Genomic DNA, 14,116 nt, shown 5'->3' on the forward strand with positions numbered 1-14,116 from the left:
CCTTCTTATGCATGTACACACATAGAACCTGCTCTCTCTCTCTCTCTCTCTCTTTCTCAAATATGGCGTTAGACTATATGATAAAAATTGTTAACCTGTCACAAAGCCTTGACAAGTTGGGGGTTACACTGTTAGAATATATATACAAAAACTAGGTGGGTGGTACACTACTAGATTCTCAGTAATTAAGAAGCAGAGACAGGTTTTCCACTTCCTGTATGAGGGAATGAGAATTATATATAATTCTTATATATAATTATAACTATATATTATTATAATTATATATAATATATAATATATTCATATATATATGAATAGCCACAGTAGATAGCTCTCACTAGTGTCTGGACCACTTACGCATCCTTATAGAGAATTTAAGTCTTGGCTTCACAACCCAGTTCTGATAGGGATTCAGATTTGTCCCAACTTTCAAGTAGCTTCCCCTACAAAATGTCCTCAGAGCCAGATGCCTGCTGGTCCAGCCTACGACCTGGAACTTTTACAAAAGCCTTCCTCCCTTACTAGGAAGGTCGGTTGCTAGATTCAGGATTTACTAATGGCCTTGCTCAGGAACATCTTTTGGAGATGGCTGCTGTGTCAGCAACTGCTGGGCCTTCTCATCCCCTTTCAAGATGAAGTAGACAAAGTAGAAGTCAACTTGTAAGACAAGCCCAAGTTAGAAATCAACTTGTAAAACGTGACCAGCAACACTCCTCTGAGGGCAAGTTTTGGGCCAGTGGAAATCTCAGAGGAGGCAAATCCCAAGATTTTCACACGATGCTGAGGAGGGCCCTCAGGAGCCACAGAGGTGCCTTAGATGTTCTTCCCCTCCCCCCACCCCCACATCTCCCTTTTACAGCTGTTCTCATCCTTCTGAATGTTGCAACCTCTGAATGCAGTACCTAGTGCTGTGGTGACCCCAACCATAAAATTATTTCATTGCTATGTCACAACTGTAACTTTTCTACTGTTATGAATTGTAATATAAACATCTGATGTGCAGGATATCTGAGATGGGACCCCCAAAATATCATAAATAACCCACAGGATGAGAACTGCTCCGTTCTCACCGTAGCACACTATCCTGAACCTTTTCTCTCTGTAGTTCTGACTTTGAACGTCTATACCATCGACCCTGCTGCCATTTCCAGCCCTGAGAACTTGATGGTCTACGTGTACAGTAGGTTGTCCATTCCTCTTCTTATGTGACTGTTTGCTCATAGACCTTCTGTACCTGCTCTCCATCTCTGTCTTCCGTCATAGCTACTCAAGTGGTGTAGAAACAACCTCAGACCTAGTGTCCTTCTAGTTTCCTTAGGCTCACCCGTTTCCTATCGTGATAACTTTTGACTTTACAATGTTTGAAGCACAGTTTCAAAGAGTTCTGAAATGGTAGGCTGAATGCTTGAAAGTGTGTGTATGTGTGGGTGTACATGTGTGTGTGTGTATGTGTGTGTGTTTCTGACAATGTACAGTAATTACATCTATTGTTCTTAGCTGACAAGCAAAACTACTAAATATTCAGGGAACCCTGAGCGGCTGACCTTTAAGATGCGTATTGCTTGCTGCAGATCCAAGCAGAAGAAGCACTCCTGGCAGCTGACTGTCATGTGATAATCCTGGGGGATATGAATTCATCCCACCGTCCCATTGACCACTGTGATGCTGGCAGTCTGGAGTGCTTTGAAGAAGACCTGGGACGTAAGTGGATGGATGGCTTGCTTAATAACTGGGAATACCAGGCTGGGTCCCATAAAGGGCCTTTCATGGATAGCTACCACTATTTCTATCCAAAAACAGGAGAGGGCCTTCACGTGCTGGTCAGTCATCAATGGTTCCCGCAGTCTTAACTATGGTACCCAACTTGACTACGTACTAGGAGACAGGACTCTAATTATAGACACTTTACAAGATGCCTTCCTGCTCCCTGAGGTGATGGGCTCTGACCACTGCCCTGTGGGAGCTGTCTTGAATGTGCCCTGTGTGCCAGGGAAACAGTGCCCAGCTCTGTGCACCCGTTTCCTCCCCGAGTTTGCAGGTACCCAGCTCAAAATTCTTGGCTTCCTAGTCCCTATGTGGGGGCAGTCTATCCTGCAGCCCAGCAAACAAGTCCAACTACAGAAACAGCGAAAAGCCCAAGCCCACAGGTACTCAATCCAGGCCTCAAAAGCATCAAGGTGGTTCTAGAAGACGCCAGAAAAACCTGATGAGTTATTTTCAGCCTTCTGTTAGCCTTTTCCAAACTTCTCCTGATGTGGAACTACCTAAGCTGCCTCCGGTGGGCACCCTTGTAACTCCAACGATTCTGGAAGGGGATGTGATAGCCACAAGGACTGATAAGCAGGCCACGGTTTCTGAGGTCAGAAATGAGAAGGAGGCACAGACTTTGCTCTGGAAATCTGTGCTGAGTGGGCCCTCACCCATGCCCCTCTGCAGAGGCCACAGGGAGCCGTGTGTGATGCAGACTGTGAAAAACCAGGACCTAACCTGGGCCGCCATTTCTACATATGTGCCAAGCCACAAGGTCCTCCAAATGACCTTGTGGAGGTCATTTGTGGAGCTCATCAAGCTGCAACTTCCTCCTGTGGAGCAAGCCCAGACGAACCAACTGAGGCCTAGTGTTGCCTAGCCTGGTCATCCCTACACAGGGACAAAGATCAATGATTAATTGTAGCCATCTAGCAACCAAAGGACAAACTGGGTTCACTTGAATCCAATGGGGGCTGGAAATGAAAAAGAGAAAAGGGGGTGGGGGTGGGGCTAGAGAAGAATGAAGCCAAGACAAGGTTCTGATCAAGGCTCCAAGCTTAATATTCAGCACTGTATTTATACAGGGAAAGCCCTTGGAACCCATCCTTTGTTTCAGCTGGATTATGTTGCAAAGCAAGGTCAGCAGGCAGTCTATTCTTCTAAGTTCCTGTGGGAATTTACACAAGCAACCAAGGCAGATGACTCCACCAAGGTCAATAAGGTCCATTGTGGCAAGGTCTGTTCAGCCTGCTTAAGGCTGGGAAAGGGCCTGCTCAAGGCTGGGAAAGGGCCTGCTCACGGCTGGGAAGGCCACAATTAATAAACTGGACTTTATGAAAATAAATAGCCTCTGTTAGGCAAAAGATATCTTTCAATATGACAAAGTGGCAGCCTAAAGAACGAGAAAAGATCTTCACCAACCCTACATCCAACAGAGGGCTAATATCTAAAGATATATAAAGAAGGTACAGAGCTAAACAGAGAATTCTCAATAGAGGACTTTCTAATGGTGGAGACGTATTTAAAGAAATGTTCAAGGTCCTTAGTCATCAGGGAAATGCAAATCAAAATGACTCTGAGATTCCGTCTTACACCCGTCAGAATGGCTCAGATCAAAAACTCAAGTGACAGCACGTACTAGAGAGGATGTGGAGGAAGACAAACATTTCTCCATTGCTGTTGGGAGTGAACACCTTTATAACCATTTTGGAAATCAATGTAGTGGTTTCTCAGAAAACTGGGAACACTTCTACCTCAAGATCCAGCTATGCCACTCCTGGACATATGCCCAAAAGATACTCCACCATCGGATGCTTGGATCTCACTCAGAAGGGGAAATAAAATAGACATCGGACATTAATGGAGGGATAGAACTGCATGGGAGGGGGGATTTGGGTGGGGATCAGGTGTGGAGAGAGCAAGGGGTGGGGGGTGGAGGTGAGAGGGCCAGGAGAGAGAAAGGAAATGGGGGGGGGGCATCTCTGAAACAAACCAGAGACCAGTGACGGGGAGGCTCGTGGGAGGATATGGGGATGACCCTGAGACTTCTAGCAGTGCAGAATATAGAACCTGAAGTGGCAGTACCCGCAGTGGGGGGAGCAGGACACCAACCCACCCATAAAACCTTTGACCCAAATTTTGCCCTGCCTACAATATATGCAGGGATAAAGATAGAACAGAGATTGAGGGAATGGCCAACCAATGACTGGCCAAACTTGAGATCTACCCCGATAGCCAACCTCTGACACTAGCAATGATACTCTGCTAGGCTTACAGACAGAAGCCTAGTATAACCGTCTGCTGAGAGGCTTCATCCAGTAGCTAATGGAAACAGATGCAGAGACCCACAGGCAAACATTAGGTGGCGCTTAGGAAGTCTTGAAAGAGTCATAGGAAGGATTGTGGGAGCTAGAGGGGTCAAGGACACTACAAGAAGACTTACAGAGCCTTCTAACCTGGGCCCACAGGGGCTCACAGAGCCTGACCCACCAACCAAAAAGCATGCAGAGCATGCAGAGGCTGGATCTAGTACCCCTACACACACACACACACACACACACACACACACATACATACACACACACACACACGTAGCATATATTCAACTTGGTCTTCATGTGGGTCCCCTAACAACTGGAGTAGGATCTGTTTTTGACTCAGACTCTGTTGCTTGCCCTTAGATCCCCTTCCTCTAGCTAAACTGCCTTGTCTGACCTCAGTGGGAGAGGATATGACTTTATACACTAGGGAGGGTTGGTATGGTAGGTGGAAGGGAGGGTGGGGGAAGGACTCATCTTCACTGAAGGGAAGGAAGAAAGAGAGAAGGGGATGATGGTAAGATGGTACTGGAAGAAAAGGAGAGAGGGGGCTGCAATTGGGATGTAAAGTGAATGAATGAGTGAATAAATAAATGGAAGAAAATCATCAGATTTCATACCATGGGTGGATGATGAAGCTCTCTCACAGTAGCATCCCATGTAAGCCACAACTAGAGCAATCTGAGAAAACATTGTACTAAAGACAAGGTCACCAACTTGTCCCAGTTTTCTCAGGACAGTTGTATTTTAGTAGATAGTCCCATATTTAGGGAGCACTTTCAGTCAAGTGGAACAGTTGATTATTTAACTTGAAGGCAGAGCTTGGTGTAAATTTCCTATTCATTAGTTGTGGAAATCTGAGGATGTCACCTGGTTTCTCAGAATGTGCCACCTCTCTCCCAGAGCTGTCGTGAAAGTCACATGTAACTGTGCTGGGCCTGAAGAAGAGCTTGTGCTAAAATTCACACTTACTAGTGGCCGTTGGTATCAAGAAAGGCCATACTTCCTGGAACTGTGCTGGCCCACCACTCAGTGAGATGGGAGTCCTCTCTGATACATGTAATCCAAACTCTCCTTTTTCTTTTTTCTCCTTTGTCTATTTAACCGAAGAAAGTTCTGAGTCTTGCTAGTGTAAGGTGTTGCCCAACCTGAAGCCTGACATCTGGATATGCATGTGTATGAACCATGTGCTTGGCTATGAGACTGTGGTCTATCATTGAGTTTTTAATGTATGCAGGGTCATAGCAGAGAGAATTATGAAACAGGCTACTTGTGTTCAGTCATTTTCAGAAAGCCATGCTTTCGAATTTAAACATAGGTGTCACTCGATTTTCCAGGAAGATAGAAGTTAGGCCAAGTCTCAACTTAATGAAGAAAATTGAAATTTTCCATTTTCTGAGTCATTTAAGACACTGGCCTGGGTCATGGAAGAGGGGTGACCTGGGAGCTTTTCCTGGTCTGCTGAAAATATTGGTTGATGTGGAAGGGCAGTTGGCCTATTTTCCACATGCTCTGTATTTCACTTCATTTCTTTGCTGAAGACTAACAATTATTTTTTAACAAAGGCAATGAGGTAAAAACCTGGAAGAGGCCAGGACAAGTGCCGCTGGTTGATCCAAACACAAGGGGATTTGACGTGAGAACTCGGAGGAAAGGCAAACTGTAACCTTATGTCTTTAAGTCCAAGAAGCTCACCCATTTCACAATACCCTACTATCTAGGCAAGTCTTTGATTTCTTTAAATTTGGGGGTGGGGGGGGAAGAGAAGCTGTTATTTATTGATTAGATATCTAATAATGAGTAGCTGGGTGCCAACCTATCAAAGTACTTCTCAGATACTTCACTTAGTTCTAAGAAAAATCACTGTGGAGTAGACCATGTGACTATCAGCACGCGGTATAGAAAACGTATGTAGCTTGATGGGAGTTTTAGAGCTATCGTAGGTTGGAACTGACTTCAAACCCCGTGGCTGTACACCCTAAGACTTCTTAATCTACATGATGCTTCCCACTGCACTTGAGACCCTGTGATATGTTATTTATGTAAACTCTTGGTTATTTTCGTCTCCTCTAATGAAAATGTAAGTTCTAAGAAAACAGAGACCCTCTGTTTTATTCTATTCTATATTTCTAATATGTATGATAGCCCTAGCATGTACTAGATATTCAGTAAATATTTATTGGGTGAATTAGCAAAACAATTTATTAAACTACATACTAAGTAGCAGATAAGGCCCATGAAGGAAGGATTGTCCATTTGTGGTGAAATTCTAATATCTAGACAAGTCTTTGGTCCTAATCAGACTCTCAGCAAGTATTCCTGAACTGATGGCTACGTTTTTATCTTTATTACTTTTTAGGGTCAGACGGCCTCTGAGATCTCTGTGCTTGGAAGGCTCGCACTGCCCTCCCTTCATTCATGCAATCTCTCATTTAGTTTTCCTGCCTTCACAGACACCCTGAGGAAGCTCACTGATTCTCTCGCAAACACTAGCCTATTGTCTACCATTTCCAGCACTAGTAGGTGATGGTGAATTAATCCAAGGTCAAGAGAGTGTGTCAGCTGGAACATCCGTGGAGTGTGGATTGCTTAAGATATCTCAGTTTACTGGTCTTTTGGCTTTACAGCTGTGTAAAAGTGATACCCATTCAGCAGAAACTGTGCTTCCACTTTGGAATGAAACAACAGTGAGCCCGGCTCCCAGATAGCCACACTGCCACAATGAGAAGCAATTCATAAAAAGAGCACTGGGGACTAGTGGTGGAGCTGTCCTTGAAGATGGCATTGAAGTCTCTTGGCTTTGGTATTGATGGAAAGAGCCTACAAATTTGACAGATTGTTGACTAGCAAATATGTAGTTTAGGGAAGGTTTTTTTTTAAATAATGGCTTAGAGGATAGGAGCAGTATCAATAATTGCAAATCCCTTGAAAAAGAAAGACATGTGGGTAGCACACTAAACTCAATAAAGGGACCCTCTCCCTGTACTGAGTGTACCAAAACACTTAGCCCCTACTTGTGCTTCTGCCTGCCATCTGATGACACAGCTCCAGGAAGTTCACAGCAATGGCAGCCACCTTCCTTCATAGGATGGTTAAGTCATGCAATTCTATGGGGGAAACTGCAACAGCCTTGAACATGATGAACACTCTAATTCCCAGAGCCCTTGCTAGAGTTGTTATTTCCAGATTGAGAAAACTGGGGGAAAGTGTTTAACAGAGTCTCAGCCAGCTCTTTGAGCTTCTCAATCTAATTTCCCTCCTTAATTACACCATGTTCCATTAGACCAGACAGTCCCACCCAGGATACAGCATGGCATGGAATCTGAAGAACTAGTTTTGTCTTGTAATGTGGAAGGCATCCGGATTATCTTGTCTTTCTCTTGGCTGGACAGAAATTATCAACTGAAGAACTAAGAGAAGTGTCCCCATGTTGCTAACAAATTTCTCTCAAGACTGGTCATTATGAGAGATATAGGAAAGCCTATTTACTTATGCCAATAAAAAAAAAAGGCAAAAGAAATGTATTGGGAAAGCAGGAACATCCTAAGACATTTTGTTCAGAGTATCTGTTTATCCTTAAGTTATAAATATACATCATTTCCCCTCTCTGAAGTGAAAACTAGAGCAAATATATTCAGTGAAGAATACATCTGGATGGACAGGGAGCAAATTAGAGTAAGTGGTTATAATTTCTGCATGTCAGTTTCCAGACTGGTCCAGTAAAGAATGTCAAAATGTTTGAAGACTGGTCAAAAACTGTCAAGCCTGTTTGTGCTTTCTTACCATCTACAGCATCCTTGTCAAAGACAACTTCTGTGTCCTCTCTCCTTAGCCTGAGGTTGGTGGGAAGCAGTCACATCTGTTTTTCCCAGGTTCCACTTGCAAGTGGTTCATTAAAAATAACAGGCTGTTTAGCAGAGACCTGCTGACAAGCCTGCATACTCTAAATCCAGGAACGCTCAAAGCTTGCTCTTCCACTTCTTCTAGAACAGTGGCTTGGTTTTATGGGTCCTGAGCTTTTTGGAGCCTAAATTCAGGTACATGTCCTATAATCACAGCAAAATATGTCTAGTGAAATGTTGTGAGTAGATCTGCTTATATCTGCTTTTTTAAATGAATCATAAATTTTATTTCAAAATGTAAATGCCACTAAACATGCATACATGTTAAAACAATAAAATTTACAATTTCATTCATTTTTTTCTTTTGCATAGGACATTACAATATAGAATCTATGCCTTACAAAATATATAACAAAGTTTTATCTGAGCAAGCCAAGGCCAGACTGGGAACTCTACAACAGTAATACTTCACTGTAGTGATCCAGGAAAGATGGAACATGGCCTTTGGAAGCATGTTGGGGGCTGGGGGAAAAAAAAAAAGTTCCAATGGAAAAAGAACCTGGGGACTTGATGGAAATGGCCTTGGATGCTTGGATTTTGCCTTGGAATTTTGGCAAAGGATCCCACAGAAGTTCCACCGATGACTTTGGATGGGAAGCAGTAACCTGGGCCTGTCCAACAAAACCACAGCAGGGATTTCTAGTCACCAAGGAGGGAGAGGAGCTCTGACCCCTCAATGCATAGTGGCTCAGCAGGGAACCTTATGGTACATGGGGTCCCCACACTGGCTACCCAGAGCCTCTCCTGTGCACAATGGGGGAACAGAAAGATCCTTCCACCCTCATACTAGGGTAGACATTGTAAGTCAGGTATGCCCCTGGGGCAGATGACCAGGCAGTGTCTGAATCACGAGAAGTAGATCTAGCTACTCCTGGGGGAGGAAGTCTCCTAAGTCTAGGCTCTCAGTACTGAGACAAGCAACCTGGCCCATAGGCATTGAGTGAATGAGCACAAGCAGCCGACCCACAGCAAGTACTCTAGGGAAACAACAGGAAGAAAACCCGCCCCCATGCCTGACCTATATTTCCTGCCCACCCCAGAAATGCAGGGGAGGTATCTTCTCTGCCATCCTGTTAGTTTCTAAATAAAAGTAGTGAAGTTTTAAAGCTGTGTGAGATGGGGAAGGTTGGGGGGTGGGGGATGACACTATGAATGGGCTGGGCTAGAGAGTTCCAGAGCAAGTCCACTAACTCTGTAGGCGGCAAAGAAACCAAGCAAGCCTCTCTTCCCTGGTGGACTGGGGCCTCTAGGCCACCAAGAGGAAGGGCCTCTCCCTCATCAGTGCTCAGGCCTGTATCAGTAGTAAGCTGGACTGTGCATCCACGTTCGGGTACAAAATTCTCTGGAATGTGTCCAGGACAAACCTTCGAAGACTCAGAATTAGGAAAATTAGTCTCAGGACCGGGCTCTTCCTAGTGCCATTCTGATTTCAAAACAGTGCGTCAAACATCTGGAAACCCAACGGAGGAAAAGCATCCATAGTGTCTCTAGCTAATGACCATAGTTTGATATGTTTTATTTTAGAATAAGGAAAAAATATGTTTTTTTTTTCCTCTCTTTATAAAACAGGGAACTTCCCAAAATGCCACAGCCACAGCTAACAGGTACAACGCTTGTCACCCCAGAAAAGAAGCTTTGAGGGCAAGTGTAACTCTTTCTCCTGCCTTTCAGGGCATCAAGCATAAGCTGATGTGGAACACAAAGAAACACCGTATGGCCTTGGGTGAAGATATTGAAAAACAAAACAAAAAAGAGTTTCACCAGCTTGTGGGTGTGCCTGGGGAACAAATGTAAACAGCAGTTTTAAAGCTGTTGAAGATTCTAGTTTGATTAGGAATGAATTCTGAGCTAGCCACCCAGGTGGGTAAACAAGATAAACAAAGATCACACTAAATATGAGGAAATTCCCTAGAAGGAAATTTAGACACCCAGACCAGAAGACAAATACCCAGAGAACAATCAACAAAAGAAGAGTTAAGCAAAAGATGTTATATTTAGATACAGGAGAAGAAAACTATAACAAGATACTATGACGATAGTTAATACTGATTGTCAGCTTGTCCAGCTCTGGAATCACTTCAGAGATAAAGCCTTCGGCATGTCTGTGGAAAAGTTTGGAGACTTGCTTACTTGAGGAAAGAAGACCTTAGTAAGTTCCAAATGGAAACACATTTGGAACAACAAATATAACTGATTGCGTAAAGAAAAAAATATTTAGAAAAAATGTAGTTGGAAGCAATATATATATATAAAATATATATATACATATGTATATATATATTTTATATATATTGCTTCCAACTACATTTTTTCTAAATATTTTTTCTATGTATATATATACATATATACACATATATATACATATTTTATATATATGTGTATATATACATATATACACACATATATACATAATTTATATATATGTGTATATATGTATATACACATATATATACATATTTTATATATATATATATATATATATATATATATATATATATATATAAGTATAAAAATTCAGTGGAAGGAGTAAAAAAAAAAAAATCATTAGTTAAGTTAGGAAGAAAAGGTATTGGAAACGAGACAGAAAGGCAAATGACAGGGACAACCCAAAGGTCTGCACCTTAACAAGGCTGCAGGAAAACAACTGCAAGTCCAGAAAATAATGGGGACGAAACCACAAATAAAGGAGCCAAACATTTTTCTGAACAGAAAGACTTAAATTTCAAAGTCAGAAGCGGCTAGGGTGTACCCCATATGGAGCAGAAATGGATGGTGTCAAGGCTTAGCACTGTGAAATTCTAGAGAGTGGACACCATGAAAGACAGGGTGAACGGAAAAGAGCTACCCTTCTCAGGCAGAACAATGCAGAAGGTGGAGAGAAACCTGACCTCTGTGCTTTGAGAACCTCAAGGTCTTGTGACATCTCCTAACCAACAGAATTGAGCTCTCAGTTTGCTCACTGAGGCAGAAGATGAAGGACCAGCCATTTCCCCCAACTTCAAGAAAGGATAAGTGGAGCAGAAGCAGGGTCCTTCCAGGTCTGCTTCTTTTGTTGGTTGTTCTTTTCTTTTTGTTCCTGGAACCCCTCTTTTTTTTGGCCAGAAACCAGCTTATCTTACAACAGATGTTTCCAAGGACACATTTGTTACTGTCATTCCTTTTATATAATTCTGATGACCTACCTGTAGCATTGAAAGACTGAGCAGTATAGATTACTGTAGACTAGGACAGGCTTCTTATTTCGGGCTGTAATTTAGTGCACTTTTCCCTCATCTCCCTTGGAAATAATAGGGTAAATGCCATTCGGGTACTTTAGACCATTAAGAAGTAAATAAAATGTGATTGGAATATTGAATTTTATGGAGAAGGGAACTGACATCCAGAGAAATAAAAGAGCATAACATAGCCTCACATGTACAGAAAGACATATATAGTCACCAGGGTTCTTTTCTCAAATGTTTTTATTTAGTTTTTGAGAATCTCATATAATATGTATTGATCACATTCTAAATCTTTTAAATCATTCTTAATTTGCTTATTTTACAGAGTACCCTATGGAAATTGCATATAATATTTAATAAGCATATCAGGCTAATAAATACTCCCATTTCTTCAGCAATTGACCATTTTCAAAGTTCAAAACTGACAGCTGAAAGTCTTATAGTGGGTATCATTTTCTACCCCTCCATGCTGGAGCCATGTGTCTCCATACTCACTGATTCTAGTATTATTTGCACGCCCAACATTAACGTCTCCTCCGGGATTCAAGGATTCTTAATTGTAAGACCCTGTTAAAAAAAATTTTTTTTCTTAAAGTCCTCATCTTTATCGAATATACAATTCAAAAAGTAAATATTTCTATCCCAAAAAGGAGAGAGGAAAATAGCCAAAGCAGATTGGACTAAGTCAAGAACAAACCTCAGAATGGAAACACGAAGTTCTATAGTTCCATGTTTATCATCTGGGGTATGGGATGACACGTTATGAGCACCGATGGGCTTTGGCATTCTGGCCTCAAAATTCTTGTTATTTTCAGCTCATGTAGATTGCCTATCAGGTTATATGTATTCAATTCCTGTGGTGTTCATCAGAAGATGCTCCACGTTCCTAATATTTCCCATTACCGTGGAATATCCATTACATCTTTGTCTTCATCCCAACAGCTTGGATGTATTACAGACTTCGGAGCTGCCTGCAGAGATCCTGAACTGGCTATGTCTTGCCTGGCCTGTTGACTTTAAATCTTACTGGAAGTCTTCATGATGGTTTAACACATGCATTCTGCACATCTACTAACCCGGCATCACATAAATAATGCTAAAGTCTTCCACCAGTTGAGCAATATCCAAGTCCCACAACAACAATGTGGCTGAGGAAAAGGTAATCTGGTTGAGCAAAGGCATCCTGGAAACTCTTGGGAAAGCTCTTCAGGTTCTTTGAAGGGTTTTGGCATCATCATACAATGTTTCTTGTGAAGGAAAAAGATAGATGACTAGAATAATGTCTATTGTTCTTAGGCAAGGCACTGCACTGACTGACGAACTCCCTTCCAAAAGATACATGAGAAGAAAATACATCAAACTTGCACATCCCCCTGTTAAGTTCTTATTTAAAAGACAAAGTTTCAGGGCTGGGAATTGGCTCAGTGGGATCTTAGACTTTCATAAAAAGCCTGGTATAGGTGTACACACCTATAACCCAGCACTGTGAGAGACAGAGACAAGAGGACCACTGGGTCAGCTGTCCACCAGTCTAGCTCTTGGATCAATGAGAGACTGTCTCAAGGGTGAGAGTAATAGGGAAGGACACCTGACAGCCTCACTCTGGCCCTGTGCAGCCACAGAAGCGTGCACACACACACAGTTCCACAGAGTAAAGCCTCTAGAAATAGACAGAAGAATGTTGACTCCTTGGGACAGAAGAGGACATGGAGGAATAGAGATGGCCTAGTTGTGGGTATAAAATTATGGTTGAATAGGAGGCGTGTGCTTTGGGGCACAGAAAGGTTTGCCTTTTCTATCCTATCAGTCCTTGGGGTAGAGTAAGGAGACATTGTATGTGACTTTCCTCTGACTTTGGGTGACATAGCTCTTCCTATTGGTACTGTCATCTTCAACAGTGCTTCAGAAACCAACTGGATGAAAATCCCTGAAGAACGTTTCAGTTGCTGTCATGGAGATAAAACTATACACTTTTCTCCCATCCTCCTCCATGCTCCTGTTTTTTTTTTCCTGGGTGACAATGAATACCTGCTATTCTTGCCCAGCCCTCCTCCTCCTGCTGCTGCTGCTTTCTCCTTGGTCTCCTGTGTGCTGACATGTTCCATCTGCTTATTAGTATCCACCAGTGCTTTGAGGATAAAGGGGTTGTCATCACATATGAACAGTAAATGTTTGGTCAATGAATAAATGACAGAAACATCAATGCATTGACATAGGAACAAATTATCATATTTAGAATTTTTTTAAAAAGCACAAAACAAAGAAACAAAGAAACAAACAAAAAAAACCAACAGAGATTGACCCAACAGGTTTTATTGAGGAACAGAATGGTGATGATGATGATACAATGGCCACTGTCATCTTTGGCTCATCTGGCTCAAGCATAAGATTGACTATAAAGAGTGTAACAGAAGGTTCTTCACTCAATTAATTGCCAATGTTTGAAAGCTGTTACAGCTGTCCTGGGCATATGGAAAACCGACTTTCTGCAGTTATTGGAGGCATGGGCCTGTGTGGGTCAGGCTGATCTCAAACTCACTATGCAGACAAGGATACTTCTGATCTTCCCGTCTCCATTTCTTAAGTGTTGTGATTGCAAGTACGTAGTACCATGCCCAGTCCAAACTGACTTCCTGTAGTCATCATAAGTGATTCTGTGGCACATGGGGAAATTTATGTGAGCAGATGAGTCAATACAGAATTTCCTGGTGGGCAGAGAGGTCTGATAACCTGTCAACTGTCTTCATGTTCAAACACATTCAATACAAGTTTGATGGCTTGGTATTTTTACTACATTTCCTAAACAGGGAAGTTTCCATAGTCCAAGAATCATCTATAGAACAATAGACCTCCATTGGGACATCTGACTCACTCTTATATGTCAGAGTGTTGTGATTCTATGGATATGATACATACGTTGGCACAC

At 42.4% G+C, this 14,116-nt stretch overlaps 1 pseudogene; it reads left to right on the forward strand.

Moving 5' to 3' along the window:
• The first annotated feature begins 777 nt into the window (after positions 1-777).
• Positions 778-2,612, forward strand: LOC117712391 (DNA-(apurinic or apyrimidinic site) endonuclease 2 pseudogene; annotated as a pseudogene).
• Positions 2,613-14,116: the final 11,504 nt, after the last annotated feature.

Source organism: Arvicanthis niloticus, chromosome 7 (assembly GCF_011762505.2).
Source record: "Arvicanthis niloticus isolate mArvNil1 chromosome 7, mArvNil1.pat.X, whole genome shotgun sequence".
NCBI classification, from domain to species: Eukaryota; Metazoa; Chordata; class Mammalia; order Rodentia; family Muridae; genus Arvicanthis; species Arvicanthis niloticus.